We start from the raw sequence: 21476 nt of genomic DNA on the forward strand, positions 1-21476 counted from the left end.
AACCACCGCGGATTCAAGAGGAAGCCGGAAGTTGTAATGTATATAATGTAATTAGCATATGTTATGTCTTGTGCGAGGGGTCGCATGCGCTAGAGGAGACTCAAGGTGGCGTTCTGAAATAAAGAAGCTTGTTAGTTTACTCCTGTATCTGAGAGTTCTTTTGAGTCGATGGGTTGCACTTGAACCCGAGGGGGACCAATATCCTAGCGGGTAAATTTGCAAAGGCAGCTGGGGAGACTTTAAACTAGAATGGTTGGGGCGAGGGACTCAAATAGCGAAAGGTAGTAGACAGAATGGGAGGCAGGAAGCAGAAATGGGAAGCACTCGGACACAAGAGGAGAAAGAAAAAATAGGAAATAAACAGAGAATAAGAGACGGGGGTTTTCTTAAATGTGCATATTTTAATGCTAGGAGCATTGTAAGAAAGGTTGATGAGCTTAGAGTCTGGATAGACACCTGGAAGTATGATGTTGTGGCGATCAGTGGAACGTGGTTGCAGGAGGGCTGTGATTGGAAACTAAATATTCCAGGATTTCGCTGCTTCAGGTGTGATAGAATTGGAGGGGCAAGAGGTGGAGGTGTTGCATTGCTAGTCAGGGAAGATATTACAGCAGTGCTTTGGCAGGATAGATTGGAGGGCTCATCTAGGGAGGCTATTTGGGTGGAATTGAGAAGTGGGAAAGGTGTAGCAACTCTTATAGGGGTGTATTATAGACCGCCAAACGGGGAACGAGAATTGGAAGAGCAAATATGTAAGGAGATAGCAGATATTAGTAGTAAGCACAAGGTAGTGATTGTGGGAGATTTCAACTTTCCACACATAGACTGGGAAACACATTCTGTAAATGGGCTGGATGGGTTGGAGTTTGTAAAATGTGTGCAGGATAGTTTTTTGCAGCAATACATAGAGGTACCTACTAGAGGAGGGGCAGTGCTGGACCTCCTGTTAGGAAATGAGATGGGACAGGTGGCGGAGGTATGCGTTGGGGAGCACTTCGGGTCCAGTGATCACAATACCATTAGTTTCAATATAATTATGGAGAGGGTCAGAACTGGACCTAGGGTTGAGATTTTTGATTGGAGAAAGGCTAACTTTGATGCGATGCGAGATGATTTAAAAGGAGTGAACTGGGACATTTTGTTTTATGGGAAAGATGTAGAAGAGAAATGGAGGACATTTAAAGGGGAAATTTTAAGAGTACAGAATCTTTATGTTCCTGTTCGGTTGAAAGGAAACGGAAAAAATTGGAAAGAGCCCTGGTTTTCAAGGGAAATTGGACATCTTGTTCGGAAAAAGAGGGAGATCTACAATAATTATAGGCGGGAGGAACGAAATGAGGTGCTTGAGGAGTATAAGGAATGTAAAAAGAATCTTAAGAAAGAAATTAGAAAAGCTAAAGGAAGATATGAGGTTGCTTTGGCAAGTAAGGTGAAAGAATAGCAAAAGGATAACGAGGGATAAAATTGGTCCATTGGAGAGACAGAGTGGACAGCTATCTGCAGAGCCAAAAGAGATGGGGGAGATATTGAACAATTTTTTTTCTTCGGTATTCACCAAGGAGAAGGATATTGAATTATGTGAGGTAAGGGAAACTAGTAGAGTAGCTATGGATACTATGAGGTTCAAAGTAAAAGAAGTACTGACACTTTTGAAAAATATAAAAGTGGATAAGTCTCCAGGTCCTGACAGGATATTCCCTAGGACATTGAGGGAAGTTAGTGTAGAAATAGCCGGGGCTATGACAGAAATATTTCAAATGTCATTAGAAACGGGAATAGTCCCCGAGGATTGGCGTACTGCGCATGTTGTTCCATTGTTTAAAAAGGGTTCTAAGAGTAAACCTAGCAATTATAGAACTGTTAGTTTGACTTCAGTGGTGGGCAAATTAATGGAAAAGATACTTAGAGACAATATATATAAGCATCTAGATAAACAGGGTCTGATTAGGAACAGTCAACATGGATTTGTGCCTGGAAGGTCATGTTTGACTAATCTTCTTGAATATTTTGAAGAGGTTACTAGGGAAATTGACGAGGGTAAAGCAGTGGATGTTGTCTATATGGACTTTAGTAAGGCCTTTGACAAGGTTCCTCATGGAAGGTTGGTTAAGAAGGTTCAACTGTTGGGTATAAATGCAGGAATAGCAAGATGGATTCAACAGTGGCTGAATGGGAGAAGCCAGAGGGTAATGGTGGATGGCTGTTTATCGGGTTGGAGGCAGGTGACTAGTGGGGTGCCTCAGGGATCTGTGTTGGGTCCTTTGTTGTTTGTCATGTACATCAATGATCTGGATGAAGGTGTGGTAAATTGGATTAGTAAGTATGCAGATGATACCAAGATAGGGGGTGTTGTGGATAATGAAGAGGATTTCCAAAGTCTACAGAGTGATTTAGGCCATTTGGAAAAATGGGCTGAAAGATGGCAGATGGAGTTTAATGCTGATAAATGTGAGGTGCTACACCTTGGCAGGACAAATCAAAATAGGACGTACATGGTAAATGGTAGGGAATTGAAGAATACAGTTGAACAGAGGGATCTGGGTATAACCATGCATAGTTCCTTGAAGGTGGAATTTCATATAGATAGGGTGGTAAAGAAAGCTTTTGGTATGCTAGCCTTTATAAATCAGAGCATTGAGTATAGAAGCTGGGATGTAATGTTAAAATTGTACAAGGCATTGGTGAGACCAAATCTGGAGTATGGGGTACAATTTTGGTCGCCAAATTATAGGAAGGATGTCAACAAAATAGAGAGAGTACAGAGGAGATTTACTAGAATGTTGCCTGGGTTTCAACAACTAAGTTACAGAGATAGGTTGAATAAGTTAGGTCTTTATTCTCTGGAGCGCAGAAGGTTAAGGGGGGACCTGATAGAGGTCTTTAAAATGATGAGAGGGATAGACAGAGTTGATGTGGACAAGCTTTTCCCTTTGAGAATAGGGAAGATTCAAACAAGAGGACATGACTTCAGAATTAAGGGACAGAAGTTTAGGGGTAATATGAGGGGGAACTTCTTTACGCAGAGAGTGGTGGCGGTGTGGAATGAGCTCCCAGTGGAAGTGGTGGAGGCAGGTTCATTGGTATCATTTAAAAATAAATTGGATAGGCATATGGATGAGAAGGGAATGGAGGGTTATGGTACGAGTGCAGGCAGGTGGGACTAAGGGGAAAAAAATTTGTTCGGCATGGACTTGTAGGGCCGAGATGGCCTGTTTCCGTGCTGTAATTGTTATATGGTTATATGGTTATATGGAGTCAGTTCCAAGTACCCAAAATACACTATAGAAGTCGCTGACCGCACTGTCAGTGACTCGGGTAGCGAACCCGACGGCCGCCGACTACTCACACTTCCGCCGTCTCCGTAGCCGGTTCCCCGCGGTCCGTAGCCGGTCTTCCCCCACGGTCCGTGACCGGGCTTCCCCCGCGGTCCATAACCGGTTCCCCGTGGTCTGTAGTCAGTTCTCCCCGCGGTCCATGACCGGGATTCCCCGTTCTCCCTGCGGACCGTGAGCAGGATTCCCCACAGGTCATAAGCAGTTCCCCACAGTGCGACCGGGATTCCACGCGGCGTATATTATATCCAGCAGGAAATCTCTGTAAAGAGCTTTCCTGCAAGGAAAAAACAAAACCTGGAAAAAAGTTGAAAACTTACCTTCAGGTTTGAAACTTACCGCTGGAGGAGCAGCGCGCCTGCCAGCCAGTCGTTGCGCAATGCGATAGACGATATGACGTGCATGCGGGCTGGCGGGCTCTTCACGTAGTCACTCACATGATTCCGAAGTAAAATCTGATATTTGACCTCTACTTTCAATATTTTGTTTGAATGAAGTCAAAGGAAATCACAACAGAGTTCTCAAGGAATGTGCAGTGCAATGCTGTTGCAACATGGCAGTTTAAACGTAGAAAATCATAGGACTTTATTCCTTGAAGTGCACAAGGCTGAGGGGTGATCTTAGAGAGCTATATAATTTCATGAGGGGAATAGATGGGGTAAATGCACTGAGTCAGTTGCCCTGTAAGGGAATCAAGAACCAGAGAACAAAGGTTTAAGGTGAGAGAGAAAAGATGTAATTGGAATCTGAAGAACAACTTTTTCACAAACGGTGGATGTATGGAACGAGATGCCAGAGGAGGTAGTTGAGGCAGAGACTATAACAACATTTAAAAGTCATTTGGACAGGTACACTGACTGGAAAGGTTTAGAGGGATATGGGACAAAAGCGGGCAGGTGGAACTCGTGTAGATGGGGCGGCTTGGTAGGCACGGTCGTTGGGCCGAAGGGCCTGATTCCGAGCTATGTGGCTCTGACGCTAAGTGGCGAGAGAGTTTCTTGTCATGTGCACCAGAAACTGAATAATGAAATTCTTACTCTCTGTGGGCTCTTTACTACAACCACAGTACAAAAATACACGCAACAATTTGTCATACAATAAAATAATTAGTTAAACTAGGTAACCAGACAATAACAGTGGCAAAAGAATGATCCACTAAACGTTGAGGAAAACACAACAATGGAATTTAACTTTGAGAAACAGGTTCTGCAGTCATGAACAATATGAAAACATTGCAACAGGAGCAGTCTGAACAATTTGGATAATGTCATAGGATAGGAGTAGAATTAGGCCATTCGGCACATCAAGTCTACTCCACCATTCAATCATGGCTGATCTATATATCTCTCCCTCCTAACCCCATTCTCCTGCCTTCTCTCCATCACCTTTGACACCCGTACTGATTAAGAATCTATCTATCTCTGCCTTAAAAATATCCATTGATGACCTCCACAGCCTTCTGTGGCAATGAATTCCACAGATTCACCACCCTCTGACAATAGACATTGCTCTTCATCTCCTTCCTAAAAGAATGTCCTTTAATTCTTCAATGACCTCTAGACTCTCCTACTAGTGGAAACATCCTCTCCACATCCATTCTATCCAAGCCTTTCACTATTCTGTATGTTTCAATGAGGTTCCCCCATCTGAACAGTTTTGGCGGCACACTGGCTTAGCTGGTAGAGCTGCCGCCTCAGAGCACTCAGAGACCCAGGTTTGATTCTCACGTTGGGTGCAGTCTGCGTGGAGTTTGCATGTTCTCCCTAAGACCGCGTGGGTGCTCCAGTTTCATCCCACGTCCCGAAGATGTGCGGGTTTGTAGGTTAAATGGCCTCTGAAAAATTGTCCCGAGTGTGTAGGGAACAGATGAGAAAGTGGAATAACGTAGACCTAGTGTGCACAGATGATTGATAGTCATCATGGACTCAGTGGACTAAAGGGCCTGCTTCTATTCTATATCTCTAAAAACGAAAAATACAAAAAACAATCATGGGGCACAGTGGCACAGCGATAGAGTTGCTGCCTTACAGTGCCAGAGACCCGAGTTTGATTTGACTACGGGTGGTGGCTGTATGCAGTTTGTACGATCTCCCCGGACCTGGATGGGTTTTTTCCGGGTGCTTCTGTTTCCTCCCACACTCCAAAGACATATAGGTTTGTCGGGTAATCGGCTGAGGTAAAAATTGTATATTGTCCCCAGTGTGTGTAGAATAGTGTTAGTGAATGGGATGGTTGGTCGGCACAGACTCGGTGGGACGAAGGGTTAATGATCAGTTAAACTAGGTAACCAAACGATAATACAGGCAGGAATTAACTGCAGGGTTAACTTCAGGTAGCCTAGGCATTCCCTTTCTCTCCATCCCTCTCCCACCCAATTCACAACAACTTCTCGTTTTCCACAGCTAACAACGGCCTGTTACTTTTTTGCATATCTTTCATTCATTGTTTTTTATCCCTCGACATCATCCTGTATATCTCTCGTTTCCCTTTTCCCTAACTAGTCTGAAGAAGGGTCTCGACCCAAAATGTCACCTATTCCTTCTCTCCAGAGATGCTGCCTGTCTCGCTGAGTTGTTCCGACTTTTTGTGTCTATCTTGGATAATTCTGGCAGGAGCAATTACAGAAAAATAATCTGGAGCTGGTCCAAGAAATATTGAGCATAACAATGGAACTTAACATTTAGACACACGTTCAACCAAATTGTAGAATGTGAAATATTGCAACTGATACAGTCTGGACAAATTGAGAAATCATAATTGATCCAAACCAGTAAATCAGTAAAACGCCTACAGTCACTAACGCCATTAATATCTTTTCATTACTAAGAGTGGTTACAAAAACAGCTTAAACAAATTGAGGTTAGCATTTCGGGAATAACTAACTAAATACAATGTGGTGACCTTGGTGGGATGGTCGCATGTAAGGATCTACTATCATCTGATACATTGCTCCACTTTTCAAAATCTCTTTCCTTCCTGGAAATCTAGCACCATTTCTGTTGGAAATTCGTCCTTGTTCATGTTTGCATGATGCATACTAATCTGATATTCGACCTTCTTTCAATATTTTGTTTGAATGAAGTCAAAGGAAATCACAACAGAGTTTTCAAAGAATGTGCAGTGCAATGTGCAATGCCCCCCCCCCCCTTCCCCCCCCCCCCCCACACACACACACACACACACAGTTTTAATATATAGATAGATAGATTCTTTTAGGAAGGAGACGAGGAGAAATGTCTATCGTTAGAGGGTGGTGAATCTGTGGAATTCATTGCCACAGAAGGATGTGGAGGCCATCAATGCATATTTTTAAGGCAGGGTTACCTAGTTTAACTAATAATTTTATTGTATGACAAATTGTTGCGTGTTTATTTGTACTGTGGTTGTAGTAAAGAGCCCACAGCGAGTAAGGATTTCACTATTCAGTTTCTGGTGCACATGACAAGAAGCCACATAGCTCGGAATCAGGCCCTTCGGCCCAACGACCATACCTACAAAGCCGCCCCATCTACACGAGTCCCACCTGCCCGCTTTTGTCCCATATCCCTCTAAACCTTTCCGGTCAGTGTACCTGTCCAAATGACTTTTGAATGTTGTTATAGTCTCTGCCTCAACTACCTCCTCTGGCATCTCGTTCCATACATCCACCACTTTCTGTTTGTGAAAAAGTTGTTCTTCAGCTTCCTATTAAATCTTTTCTCTCTCACCTTAAACCTATGTTCTCTAGTTCTTGATTCCGTTACAGGGCAACTGACACAGTGCATTTACCCCATTTATTCCCCTCATTAATTTATACAGCTCCCTAAGATCACCCCTCACTCAGCCTTGTGCGCTTCAAGGAATAAAGTCCTATGATTTTCTACGTTTAAACTGCCATGTTGCAACAGCATTCTGGCAGGAGCAATTACAGAAAAATAATCTGGAGCTGGTCTAAGAAATATTGAGCATAACAATGGAACTTAACATTCAGACACACGTTCAACCAAATTGTGCAATATGAAAATATTGCCACTGAAACAGTCTGGACAAATTGAGGAGTCATAATTGATCCAAACCAGTAAATCAGTAAAACGCCAACAGTCATTACACCATTAACATCTTTTCATTACGAAAAGTGGTTACAAAACAGCTTAAACAAATTGAGGTCAGCATTTCGGGAATAACTTACTGAATACAGTGCGGTGATCTTGGTGGGATGGTCGCAGATAAGGATCTACTATCATCTGATATAATTGCTCCACTTTTCAAAATCTCTTTCCTTCCTGTAAATCTAGCACTATTTCTTGTTGTACCAATAATATTTTAAACATATTATGAATAGGACAGGTTTAGAGGGATATGGGCCAAAAGCAGGCATTGGGACTAGTGGAGGTGGGTCATGTTGGTCGGCGTGGGTAAGTTGGGCCAAAGGGCCTGTTTCCATGCTGCATGCTGTTGATAGAATGGAGCGGCTGGGCTAGTACACTCTAGAATTGAGAGAGGATCTTATTGAAACATATAAGATTATTAAGGGATTGGACACACTAAAGGCAGGAAACATGTTCCTGATGTTAGGCGAATCAAGACCAGGGGCCACAGTTTAAGAATAAGGGGTAGGCCATTTAGTACGGAGATGAGGAAAAGCTTTTTCACCCAGAGGAGTTGTGAATCTCTGCCTCTGAAGTGCAGTGGAGGCCAATTCTCTGGATGCTTTCAAGAGAGAGTTAGATAGAACTCTTAAAGATAGCACAGTCAGGGGATACTCGGCGAGAAGGCAGGAACTGGGTATTGATTGTGGATGATCAGCCATGATCATATTGAATGGTGGTGTTGTCTCAAAGGGCCGAATGGCCCACTGCTCCCATTGTCTATTGACTCTGTGACTCGATACTCTGCACTCTGAATCAGGGGGCGGAAATCGCTGTCAAAACATGGGGGGGACACAGTTTCTTGGTGGCCACGTGCACACACACACACACGCGAGGCTTCGGAGGCTTTGGCCGTGGGCCATGCGGATGATAACATCGGGAGCTGACCTGGTTGGTGACCGACTCCGAACTCCAGCAACAGCAGCTTCGTCCGCCCCGAATCGTTGGGCTTGAATCGGCCCGTTCGCGGGGCCTTTCATTGCCTGGCGCGTCTTAAAACCGGCCGCGCCCGGCTGGGGCTTCAACATCGGGAACCGCGATTGCTTCTACGCAGCAATTTGACCACGGGGCGATGGAAGATCCTGCGGCCGATTTTAAGTGAATGGGCCAATGGGCCAATTCAAACTTCGCTCTGTGATCTTTGCTCCACCAGGACATCTGCCCCCTCCAATCACCGCGCTCTATCCTCAGTCCCACCCCCTCTACGTTGAGACGCTGCGTACGCCCTCAGTGCGGCTGCGGGCCGACAGGCCGTTGACACGCAGGCTCTGTCACACTGGCTCAAGCCAAAGATCGGCTGTTCCCCCGCTGCTTTTCGCCATCATCAGACAGAGGACGGCGAAAAGCAGCGGTGGATCAGCCAATCTTTGGCTTGAGCCAGCGTGACAGAGCCAGGCCGGGGGGGGGGGGGGGGGGGGGGGAGTGAAGTTAGGGGGGACAAAGGAAAAAAAGGCCGAAAAACAAATCAAACACACACCAACAAACACACACACACACACACACACACACAAACAAAGAATAGTAGACCAAGGGCAGACCCAGTGGGTCTTTTTCCCCAGTGTGGGTTTGGGGAGGGGGGGGAGGGGGGGTCTGTCGCATTACACCCACACTAACCACCCCCCTAACACACAGGTGGGGGATGGGGGGAGGGGGGAGACGGGGTGGGGAGGAGGGAGGGGGGTGAGAAGAGGGGAGGGAGGGAAGAGGCGGAGGAGGAGGAGGAAACGGGAGAGATTTGGGAGGGAAAGGAGAATGGGGTGAGAGAGAGGGATTGGGAGAGAGCTGTGGGGGGGGGGGGGGGGAGGGGAGGGAGGGGGAGAGAGGTGGGGGAGAGAGGGAAAGAGTGGGGAGGGAGAATGGAGGGGGAGGGGGGGGAGAGAAGTGGAAGAGTGGGGAGAGGAGAGGGGTAGGGGGAGTGAGAGGGAGATGGAAGAAAGGACAGAGGGGTAGAGGGAAGGGGTGGGGGGGGGAGAGAGGGGAGAGTGAGGGGGGGGGGAGGAGGAGGGGTGTGGGGTAAGGGGGAGTGGTTGAAGAGGGACATAGGGGTAGGGGGAATGGAGCGGGGAGAAGAGAGGGAAGGGGGTGGGGTAGAGAGGGGAAGGTGGGTGGGGGAGAGAAGGATGGGGTGGGAGGGGGGGGAAGGGAGAAGGGTGAGGAGATGGAGCTGGGGAGGAGAGAGGGGAGGGGAGAGATGTGGGTGGTGGTGGGGGAGAGAGGAGGTAGAGTGTGGAGGGAGGGGGAAGAGTGGGGAGGGTGAAAAGGTGGGGAGAGAGGGTAGTGGTATGAGAGAGAGGGAAGGGGGGGTGGGGGAAGAAAGGGATGGGGTGGGAGGAGGGAGAGGAGGGGGGTGAGGAGAGGGAGAGGGGTGGGAAGGGGAAGGAGAGGGGGGATGGGGAGAGGATGAGAGAGGTGTGGGGGAGGGGCGGAGGGAGGGGAGGAGGGAGATGGGATAGAGGGGTGGGGGGAGGGAAGGTGAGTGGGGAGAGAGGGATGGGAGGGGGAAAGAGAGGAAGAGTGGTAAAGAGAGGGAGAAGGGGAGGAGAGAGGTGTGGGGGAGGGGAGAGAGGTGTGGGAGAGGGGGGGAGAGAGATTGGAGTGTGGGAGGCAGCAACTATACCAGACGCATCACCGTTCCGCCACTTGTGCTTGTATAAAACAGAGCGGCACAGCGGTAGAGTTGCTGCCTTACAGCACTAGAGCACCGGGTGCAATCCTGACTACGGCTACTGTCTGTACAGAGTTTTACGATCTCCCTCTGACCAAGTGGGTTTTCTATGTGAGCTCTGGTTTCTACATATCTGAACACACACACACACACACAACACACACGCGCACACACACACACACACACACACACACACACACACACACACACACACACACACACACACACACACACACACACACACACACACACACACACACACAGAGTTTTAAAAGTATACTAGACCAAGTGCAGACCCGTTGGGTCTGTTCCCACAACGTGCGGTTGTGGGGGGGGAGAAGGCGGCATGCAGCGTCACACACACACTAAAAAACTAAACCCCCCCCCCCCTCCCCCCGCACTTACGCTAATTACCCCCCTTGATATTATTAATTTGCTCCTTTTACCCCATAACCACCCTATCTACTGACGTATAGCCCCCAACTGGCAGTCACATCTAGAGAGGGGGGGGGGCTAGAGCGTGAGGGCAGAAGGAGAAGGCAGAGACAGAGAGAGAGACACATACAGGGAGAGGGGCAAGAGGGGTGGGGAGTGGAAAGGAGGAGAAGAGGGAGGGTGGGTGAGGGGGGAAGGAGGGGAGGAGAGAGAGAGGGTGAGAGCGAGGGAGAGAGAGAGAGGGGGGTGTTGTGAGGGGGAGAGGTGGGAGCAGGGAGGGGGGAGGGTGGAGGGAAGAGGGTAGGGGTGTGTGGAGGAGAGGGGGTTTAGGGGAGGGAGGGTGGGGGGATGGAGGGGGGAGAGAGGAGGGAGGGGGAAGAGAGAGGGGGCAGGGGAAGAGGGGGCGGAGAGGGGGTAGAGAGAGGGTGTGCTGAGGGGGGGGTGAGGTGAGGGGAGGGGGAGAGGTGGGGAGCAGGGAGGGTGGAGGGACAGGGGTAGGGGGTTGTGGAGGGGAGGGGGGTTTAGGGGAGGGACGTAGAGGAGAGGGGGGGAAGGAGAGGAGGGGGGAGGAGAGGGGGGAGAAAGAGGGGGTAGAGGAGAGGGGGGGAGAGGAGAGGGGTGAGGAGTGCGAGGAGTGAAGAGAGAGGAGGGAAGAGAGAGGGGGAAAGAGAGAGAAAGGGAGAGAGACAGGGGGAGAGAGAGAGAAAGAGAGAGGGATGGGGAGAGAGAGAGAGGAGGGGAGAGAGAGAGAGGGAGAGAGAGAGAGAGAGAGAGTGCCTTTTTACTTCAACCCAAAGCCCCCAAACAACCATTTGCAGGCAGTACTATTTTACTTCAAACTAACCATATTTTCATTTTCAAACCACATTAAGGGTACTCACATTTGTGTCAACATTTGTTCAGTGTCATTCAGAGCTCAGAGTAACCTCCATGTTGCAGAGACTGATTGAGGCATACCACTTCCTGGTTTTATAGTCCCTCCCCCTCCCTCCAGCAGGGGCAGCAGAGAGAATGGTGACTTTTTAAAAAACATTAATTTCTCTCTGATTTTTCATCGATGGGAAAAATACTCTGGTCCAGGAAGGCAGACGTGGGCTCTGATCGAGGTGGCCAAAAATGACAGCCAGAGGTGGCGGCGTTCTCTCGGAAATCGCAGCACAGTGGGCCAACAGCGATCAAGATCAGACTTTTAGTAATATAGATAGATATGATAAGAGCCCATTGTGATATCATTGGCGGGTGGAGCACTACTGACGGGCAGTTTATGTAAATGAGATCCCATTGTGACATTATAGCTGCTAACTGTCATCATAACTTCAAGTGATTTTTCTTAAACTGGATTTTGTGAAGTTTAAAATGTGAATAATGTAAAATATACAATCAAACTGAACGAAACTTGATAAAAAAACACACCCCTGGACAATGGTCCAAAAATTGTAGCGTTGTTGTGTACCGTTTTGGCATAGTTACGGGAGCACGTGGGCAGACATGCACACACACACACACTGGGGGGGTGTGTGGGAGAGGGGGATGGGAGGTGGGGGAGGGGGTATGGGGGGGGAGGAGTGGTGTGGGGGAGGGGGGGGTGGTGTGGGGGAGGTGGGTGGAGTGGTGGTGGGGGGGGGAGGGGGTGGTGTGGTGTGGGAGTGGTGTGGTGTGTGGGGGGAGGGGGTGGTGTGGGGGGAGGGGGTGGAATAGGCACATGGAAGTTGATGGAATGGAGGGATATGGATCATGTACAGGCAGAGGAAATTAGTTTAACTTGGCATCATGTTCGACACAGACATTGTGGGCCGAAGGCCCCCTTCCTGTGCTGTACTGTTCTATGTTTTATGTTCTATCACTGGTCAAAGCATGGGACTCCACAGAAACAGCAGTGTGGGAAAACTTCAGACTTTAGAGATACAGGGCGGAAACACGACCTTCAGCCCATTTCGGCGCCGACTAGCGACAATTTACGAGGGACAATTTACAATTTTACCAAGCTAATTAGCTTACGAACCTGTATGTCTTTGGAGTGTGGGACGAATCCGAAGATCTCGAAAGAAAACCCATGCAGGTAAATTGCCCATAGTGTGTGTAGGATCGTGTTAGTATGCATGGATCGCTGGTCGGCGGGGACCCGGTGGGCTGAAGGGCCTGTTTCCATACTGTATTTCTAAACTAAACTAAACTGAATGCATGACAGAAATCTGTTTATGTTCATAAGTGATCGGAGTAGAATTAGGTCATTCGGCCCATCAAGTCTATGCTGCCATTCAATCAGGGCCGATCTACTATCTTTCCCTGTCAACTCCATTCTCCTGCCTTCTCCCCATAACCCCTGACACCTATACTAATCAAGAATCTGTCAATCACTGCCCTAAAAATATCCATTGACGTCCTCCACAGCCTTCTGTGGTAATGAATTCCACAGATTTCCACAGGTTCACCAACCTGATAACATGATAAAACAAAGTAAAAAAAATTCCATAAGTTATTGTAAATTCAAGTGACATCTGTGGATAGAGAATTGCTGCTAATCTGAGATTCCTTGCCTCTGTAATTATGTTAACCTTTGCTACTGCCCTTGAAGGTTTTAGCTGAAATTCAGCGGAAATCTTTATTGACAATGATCTATTATTGTCACATAGTTCCTGGGAAGAAATGAAAAGAATGTGTTTGCGCTGTTTCCAATGAAATCAGATAATATAATCAGATAATTAGATGGCGGTGGTGCAGGAGTGGGTGCCGTCTGTGTATGGCAGCCTGCCCGCAGTCCGTCTCTTCACCTTTTTAAAAATTTTAAGTCCTGTTAAAAAATATTAGTTAGTTAGTTGGAGGTCTTTTATGTGGGGGGAAGGGGGAAACTTTATTTCTTAGTCCCATACCTGGTCGGAGATGCAGCATCCCTCCAAGCTGCTTCTTCACCCCGTCCTCGCGGCCTACCATCGAGAATGGAGCGGCGTTTCCTGTCGGGACCGACCGGCTGGGACTACAGCTTCGGCGGCGGCGGTGCAGCGCTGGGATCCCAACAGGGAGCGGGCGATGCCTTACCAGTTCGCCGTGCGGTAAGCTCCGGAGCGCTGTGGCTGTCGACTCCTAACATCACGGAGCTGTGGCTGCGGGCGTCTGGCCGTGGGCGGCGCTGGATTTGGAGCGCCGCGGAGCCTGGGATCGAGTTCGCCAGGGTCGGAGCTCCAACCGGCGCGGCCTGAGGACTACGAGTGCCCCGGGGAGGAGGCAGCCGCTCCAGACTTTGCAAGCCGCTTGAGGAATGTTTCACCCAACGCCGGATGTTCCATCTTCACGGCAAGAGCGCCCTGAAAATCATCGGACTGGCTGCAAGGCCACAAATGGGCCCCGACCTCGGGTGTTTCAGAGGAAGAGGACTTAACTTTCCCCACAGTGGAAATTTTTGATTCTGCTGTGGGGGGACGTTTGCGTTGAACTCTATAATGTGTTGTGTCCATTTTATTCTTTTTTTTTAACCTTTTTCTATGATTTGTATAGAAACTTATTATCTATTTTATGTAAAGCACTTTGGTGTCAATGTGAGTTTACTTAAAACGTGCTATATAAATAAAACTTCCTTACTTACTTACTAGATAACATAATCGAGAGATCCATGAGTAAAAGGGTTTTTAAATGGTGGAATGATCATGTTGGATGATAATAGAGACCTTTCTGTGTCATGTTACCTGTCACCTTAGATGATGATGTTTTGCAGTAATTATTCTTTCTCAGGCCTGCCAGCATTATTATGTTTTTCCAAGAATCAATGTGGGTAGATGAAAGATCATATTTCATAATGGGTGGAGTTACTGTCCTTCCTGCCCAGCTAAGCCATCTTAAAACACACCCATTTAGTCAAGTCAACGTGTAGGAAGAGGTGGCGTTCTTGCAGAATCCCTTTGAGCAAGGAACCCTTTGTGGTCGGGCATCAATGGAGTCAATACATCTCCTTCTTTGCTTCGGCTTGCTGGTCAGAGGTAGGGTGTGCATCAATGTCTTGGTTCAAGCTAAGCCTTAATGTGGTAAATAAGTGTAAGAAACTTATGTGGGACTTTTAGAAGCAAGGAACTGCAGATGCTGGTTTACAAAAAGTGTCTGAAGAAAGGTCTCGACCCGAAACGTCAGCCATTCCTGCTCCCCAGAGACGCTTCCTGTCCCGCTGAGTTACTTAAGCTTTATGTGTCTAAAGACAGAGTGCTGGAGTAACTCAGCCTGTCAGGCAGCATCTCTGGAGAACGTGGATAGTGGAAGAGTCTCGGACCAGAGTCCATAGCCTCAGAATAAAAGGACGTAGCTTTAGAAAGAAGACGAGGAGGATTTTGTTTAGTCAGAGGGTGGTGATCCAGTGGAATTCATTGCCACAGACGGCTGTGGGGGCCAAGTCAATGGAACTTAAAGCGGAGATTAACAGATTCATGATCAGTACGGGTGTCAGGGGTTATGGGGAGAAGACAGGAGAAAGGGAGTGAGAGGGAGAGATAGATCAGCCATGATTGAATGGCAGAGTAGACTCGATAGGATGAATGGCCTAATTCTGTTCCTAGAACGTATGGATAGGTGATGTTTCGGGCCAGGACTCGTCTTCAGTCTGATTGAAATGAGAGGATCCTGACTCGAAATGCAACCTTTCAAAGGTTATCCAAAGGTGCTGCCTGACTGGCACAGTGGTGCAGCGGTAGAGTTGCTGTCTAATTGCACCAGGGACCCAGGCTCGATCCTGACCATGGGTGCTTGTCTGAACGGAATTTGTACGTCCTCCCCGTGACCTGTGCGTTTTTTTCCCCCGAGATCTTCTGCTTCCTTGCACACTTGAAAGATGGTTTGTTGTTTAATTAGCTTGGTATAAATGTAAATTGTCCACAGTGTGTGTAGGATAGCGTTAGTGTGCATAGATCGCTTGTCGGAGCGGACCCGGTGAGCCGAGAGCCTATTTCTGCACTGTATCTCTAAATTAAACTGAACTAAACTAAACTAGACCCGCTGAGTTGCTCCAGCATCTTTTTTAACTGGTAGTTTATTGGAGAGAAGCAAGCAAACTGCAAATGTTCACAAATCAAAAATACATAAAGGGCGCAGTAACTGCTTGTATAACAATGTGTGTAAATTAAATTGTATATGATCAACTTTGTAGTACAGTGCCTGGAAATGTTGATTATAATAAATGTGAATTGCACAAATTGGGAAAGTATTGATGAGAAAGAATGTTTGAAGTTCAGTGATTTTGAATTAAATGTTCCCTGAAGGTATACATGAACTTGTGCGCCATATGAGTGTATATGGCTATTATGTTCAGTGCTCCTGTGACACGCTCTAATAATTAGACAAACAAATGTTATTTCTTTATTCTTTGCAAAGCTTTTGCATAATCTTTTGCAAAGCTTGGGCAGCACGGTGGTGCAGTGGTAGAGCTGCTGTCTTGCAGCGCCTGAGACCCGGGTTCAATCCCGACTGCGGGTGCTGTCTGTACGGAGTTTGTACGTTCTCCTCGTGACCTGCGTGGGTTTTCTCTGAGAGCTTCAGTTTCCTCCCACAATCCAAAGACGTACGGGTTTGTAGGTTAATTGGTGTAAATGTAAAATTGTTCCTTGTGGAATTCTCTGCCTCATTGGGTGGTGGAAGCGTGTTCTCTGGATACTTTTAAGAGAGAGCTAGAGAGGGCTCTTAAAGATAGCAGAGTCAGGGGATATGGGGAGAATGCAGGAACGGGGTACTGATTGGGGAGGATCAGCCATGATCACACTGAATGGCGGTGCTGCCTCGAAGGGACGAATGGCCTACTCCTGCACCTATTGTCTATTGTCTATTGTGTGTATATGATAGTTTAAGTATGCGGGGATCATTGGTGGTCTTGGACTCGGTGGGCCAAAAGGCCTGATTCCGTGCTGTATCTCTGAACTCATCTTTGTTTCTTTATTGCTTCTGCATATCAAACATATGGGCGGGGAAAGCTTTTTACACAGAAGGTGGTTGCTGCCTTGAACGTATTGCCAGGGCTAGTTTAGTATAGTTTACTTTAATTTAGAGATACAGCGCAGAAACAGGCCCTTTGTCCTACCGAGCACGCCGACCAGCGATTCCCGCACATTAGCACAAATTACTAGTTTTACCAAATCCAATTAACCTTCTAACCTGCACGTCTTTGGACTGTGGAAGGAAACTGGAGCACCCAGGTCAAACCCACGCGGTCACGGGGAGAAAGTCCAAACGCCGTACAGTCAGCACCCACAGTCAGGATCGAATCAGGGTATCTGGTGCTGTAAGGAAGCTGCACCACCGTGCCATCTTGCAGATGTCCATCTATCCAAAGCTAAAACATCAGGACTGGACGATACTGTATTTGTCAGGTTTAGATTGATTATCGTCACATGTACCAGATACAGTAAAAAGCTTTGTTTTGCGTGTTATCCATGCAGACAGAGAGTGCAAAAATATAGTTCCCAGCATTGTAGTGCATCATTTCTATAGACATAGTCCAATGTACACAATGGGGTTGAGGTGAAATAAACACTTCCTTAGTTTATGGGAGTGTTCTGAAGCCTGATAACAGAGGGGAGGCAGCTGTTCCTGAGTCTGGTGGTTCGCGCTTTCAAGCTTTTGTACCTCTGCCGGGCGGGAGCAGGGGGATCAAGGAATGACTAGGCAGAGAAAGGTCTTTAATTATATTAAAACATAGAACACACATAGAAGAGTAATGGATGAAATAATGAATGAATACTTTATTGTCACATGTGGCAGGACATGGTGAAAATCTTTACTTACATACACAAGGTATGCAAAGTGTTGCAACATTCCACCGGGTGGCACCATCAGCGATGGCAGCCTCGCAATGGTCTGTCTGTCTTTTTGTCCTTTTTGTTATTTTTAGTGTGTTTTAAAAGTTTGTGTTAATGTTCTCTGGTTTGTTTTATGTGGAGGGTGGGGGTGGAGGTCGGGGTCGGGGGAAGCTTTTTTTCAACCTTGCCGTAAATGCGATTGTTTTCCGGATTGTGTCTCTGGTCGCTCTGTGGCCTAACATCATGGAGCTGGAGGCTAAGCTCGAGACTGACTTTGTGCCCCACCGCGGGGCTGTGGATTTACCATCGGAGCCTGGGATCCCTTATAACCATATAACCATATAACAATTACAGCACGGAAACAGGCCATCTCGACCCTTCTAGTCCGTGCCGAACACATAATCTCCCCTAGTCCCATATACCTGCGCTCAGACCATAACCCTCCATTCCCTTCCCATCCCTATAACTATCCAATTTATTTTTAAATGATAAAAACTAACCTGCCTCCACCACCTTCACTGGAAGCTCATCCCACACAGCTACCACTCTCTGAGTAAAGAAGTTCCCCCTCATGTTACCCCTAAACTTCAGTCCCTTAATTCTCAAGTCATGTCCCCTTGTTTGAATCTTCCCTACTCTCAGTGGGAAAAGCTTTTCCACGTCAACTCTGTCTATCCCTCTCATCATTTTAAAAACCTCTATCAAGTCCCCCCTTAACCTTCTGCGCTCCAAAGAATAAAGCCCTAACTTGTTCAACCTTTCTCTGTAACTATTTCTTGCCTGGGATTGGCACTCCACATTGGAAATCCTTGCCTGGGATTGGCACTCCAACCATGGTGATGTTTTGGATTGGGACTCTTCCTTCGTGGATTGGAAAGGTATAGAGGGATATGGGCCAAACACAGGCAGGTGGGACTAGTGTAGATGCAGCATCTTGGTCAGTGTGGGCAAGTTGGGCCAAAGGGTCTGTTTCCACACTGCATGACTCCATGGCTCTAAAGGGGCCCAGGGTAAGTTGACAAAATGGATCCAGATTTTGCTCAACAACAAGAGATGGAGGGAGATTGAGGGTTGTTTTGCAGTTAGATGCCTTTGTTCGGTTGTTTCATAGAGCTACACAGCACGGAAACAGGCCCAACGTGTCCATGACAACCAAGGTGCCCTACCTCAGGACATTAGGTGGTGTCTGACCTGCTGAGTTACTCCAGCACTTTTTCCCCTCAAACCAGTTTCAGTTTAGTTTCAGTTTAGTTTATTGTCACGTACACCGAGGTACATTGAAAAGCTTTTTGTTGCGAGCTAACCAGTCAGCAGAAAGACAATACATGATTACAATCAATCCATTTACGGTGTATAGTTACATGACAAGGGAATAACGTTTGGTTCAAGGTAAAGCCAGCAAAGTCCGATCAAAGATAGACCAAGGAACATTAGAGAGGTAGAGAGTAGTTCAGTACTGCTCTCTGGTTGTGGTGGGATGATTCAGTTGCCTGATAGCAGCTGGCCACTGAATCATCCTACCACAACCAGAGAGCAGTGCTGAACCAGCATCTGCACTTCCTTGTTTACACATCAAATGCAGAAGTTGGGAAGTTATGCTCCAACATTATAAAGCCTTGGTTCTAAAGATCTTAAGATAAAGATAAAGTGGTTGTAGAGGTGTCAGAGGTTATGGGGAGAAGGCAGGAGAATGGGGTTAGGCAGGAGAGATAGATCAGCCATGATTGAATGGCGGAGGAGACTTGACAGACCGAGTGGCCTAATGCTACTCCTATCCCTTATAACCTTATGATCTTACTGTGTGCAGATCTGGTCTTATGTGACCTGTTGAGGGCTTCCAGCATTTTTTTATTTTTTAAATTAGAGTCTTAATCCTGTTTTTGATAACACAAACTTCTTCCTTGCAGGGGACTGCTGCTTGAAGATGCAAAAGAGACGGAATCTGCCCCAGGCAGCCCATGAAATAGTTGCCGTGGAGAAACTAATTGAGCCGCTGAGTTTACTGTCAAAACGTTCCACCGAGGTGAGATGCGTCTTTTATTTTTCGCCCATGTTTTGTACAGAAATGGAAATGGGAGGATATGCTTGCCTATGAATGGATTGAGTATTCTGAATTTACTGTTCTTTACTATAGTCATAGAACGACTTACAGCATGGAAATAGCCCTTGCCCACACCGACCAACATGCCCATCTAGTCCCACCAGCTTGCTTTAGGCTCATATCCCTCTAAACCTGTCCTATCCATGCACCTGTCTAAATGTATCTTAAACATTGTGATAGTACCTGGCACAATTCGTTCCATACACCTACCACCCTTTGTGTAAAAAAGCTATCCCTCAGGTTCTCATTCCATCTTTCCCCCTGCGGTTAAACCCATGTCCTCTGGTTCTCGATTCTCCTACTCTGGGAAAAAACTTGACCTGATCTATTCCTCTCATGATCTTGCAACAAGATCACCCCTCATCCTCCTGTGCTCCAAGGGATAAAGTCGTAGCCTGCTCAACATCTCCCTATAGCTCAGGCCCTCGAGTCCTGGCAAAATCCTTGTAAATCTTTTCTACACCCTTTCCAGGTTCACAACATATTTCTTATAACAGGGTGACCAAAATTGAACACAATCCTCTAAGTGTGGCTTCCCCAATGTCATGTACAACTGTAATATTACCTCCCAACTTCTATACTCTATAGAAGATAGATACAAAACCTGGAGTAACTCACCGGGTCAGGCAGCATCGCAGGAGAAAAGGAACAGGTGACATTTCGGGTGGAGCACGTGCAAACTCCACACCGGCAGCACTTGTGGTCAGAATCGATCTACATCATTGAGAAGGTGTAGAGGAAATAGATCAGGAACCTTGCATCACCTAGCCGGGGGCAGCATGGTGGTGCAGCAGTACAGTTGCTGCCTTACAGCACCAGAAACCCAGTATCGATGCTGACTACAGGTGCTGTCTGTACGGAGTTTGTACGTTCCGTAAATTATTCCTAATCTGTCAGATAATACTAATGTACGGGGATCGCTATTTGGTGTGGACTCAATTGTGATAACGTGAAATATAACATCAATGTGAAGGAAACTTGATACAAACAACCACAGGATAACGGTGAGTCAGGTGTTTTCACCATGATATTCTGATTCCCCCCACTCTCCAAAGATGTACAGGTATGTCGGCAAATTAGAAACATAGAAAATAGGTGCAGGAGCATTAGTGGAAGCATTAGTGATAATTTTTCAAAACTCTTTAGATTCTGGAGTAGTTCCTGAGGATTGGAGGGTAGCTAATGTAACCCCACTTTTTAAAAAGGGAGGGAGAGAGAAAACGGGGAATTACACACCAGTTAGTCTAACGTCGGTAGTGGGGAAACTGCTAGAATCATTTATTAAAGATGGGATAGCAGCATATTTGGAAAGTGGTGAAATCATTGGACAAAGTCAGCATGGATTTATGAAAGGTAAATCATGTCTGACGAATCTTATAGAATTTTTCAAGGATGTAACTAGTAGAGTGGATAAGGGAGAACCAGTGGATGTGTTATATCTGGACTTTCAGAAGGCTTTCGACAAGGTCGCACATAAGAGATTAGTATACAAACTTAAAGCACACAGTATTGGGGGTTCAGTATTGATGTGGATCGAGAACTGGCTAGCAAACAGGAAGCAAAGAGTAGGAGTAAACGGGTCCTTTTCAGATTGGCAGGCAGTGACTAGTGGGGGTACCGCAAGGCTCAGTGCTGGGACCCCAGCTATTTACAATATATATTAATGATTTGGACGAGGGAATTGAATGCAACATCTCCAGGTTTGCGGATGACACGAAGCTGGGGGGCAGTGTTAGCTGTGAGGAGGATGCTAGGAGGCTGCAAGGTGACTTGGAAAGGCTGGGTGAGTGGGCAAATGCATGGCAGATGCAGTATAATGTGGATAAATGTGAGGTTATCCACTTTGATGGCAAAAACAGGAAAGTAGACTATTATCTGAATGGTGGCCAATTAGGAAAGGGGGAGATGCAACGAGACCTGGGTGTCATGGTACACCAGTCATTGAAAGTAGGCATGCAGGTGCAGCAGGCAGTGAAGAAAGCGAATGGTATGTTAGCATTCATAGCTAAAGGATTTGAGTATAGGAGCAGGGAGGTTCTACTGCAGTTG

Source organism: Leucoraja erinacea, unplaced genomic scaffold, assembly GCF_028641065.1.
Source record: "Leucoraja erinacea ecotype New England unplaced genomic scaffold, Leri_hhj_1 Leri_170S, whole genome shotgun sequence".
Classification (NCBI taxonomy): domain Eukaryota; kingdom Metazoa; phylum Chordata; class Chondrichthyes; order Rajiformes; family Rajidae; genus Leucoraja; species Leucoraja erinaceus.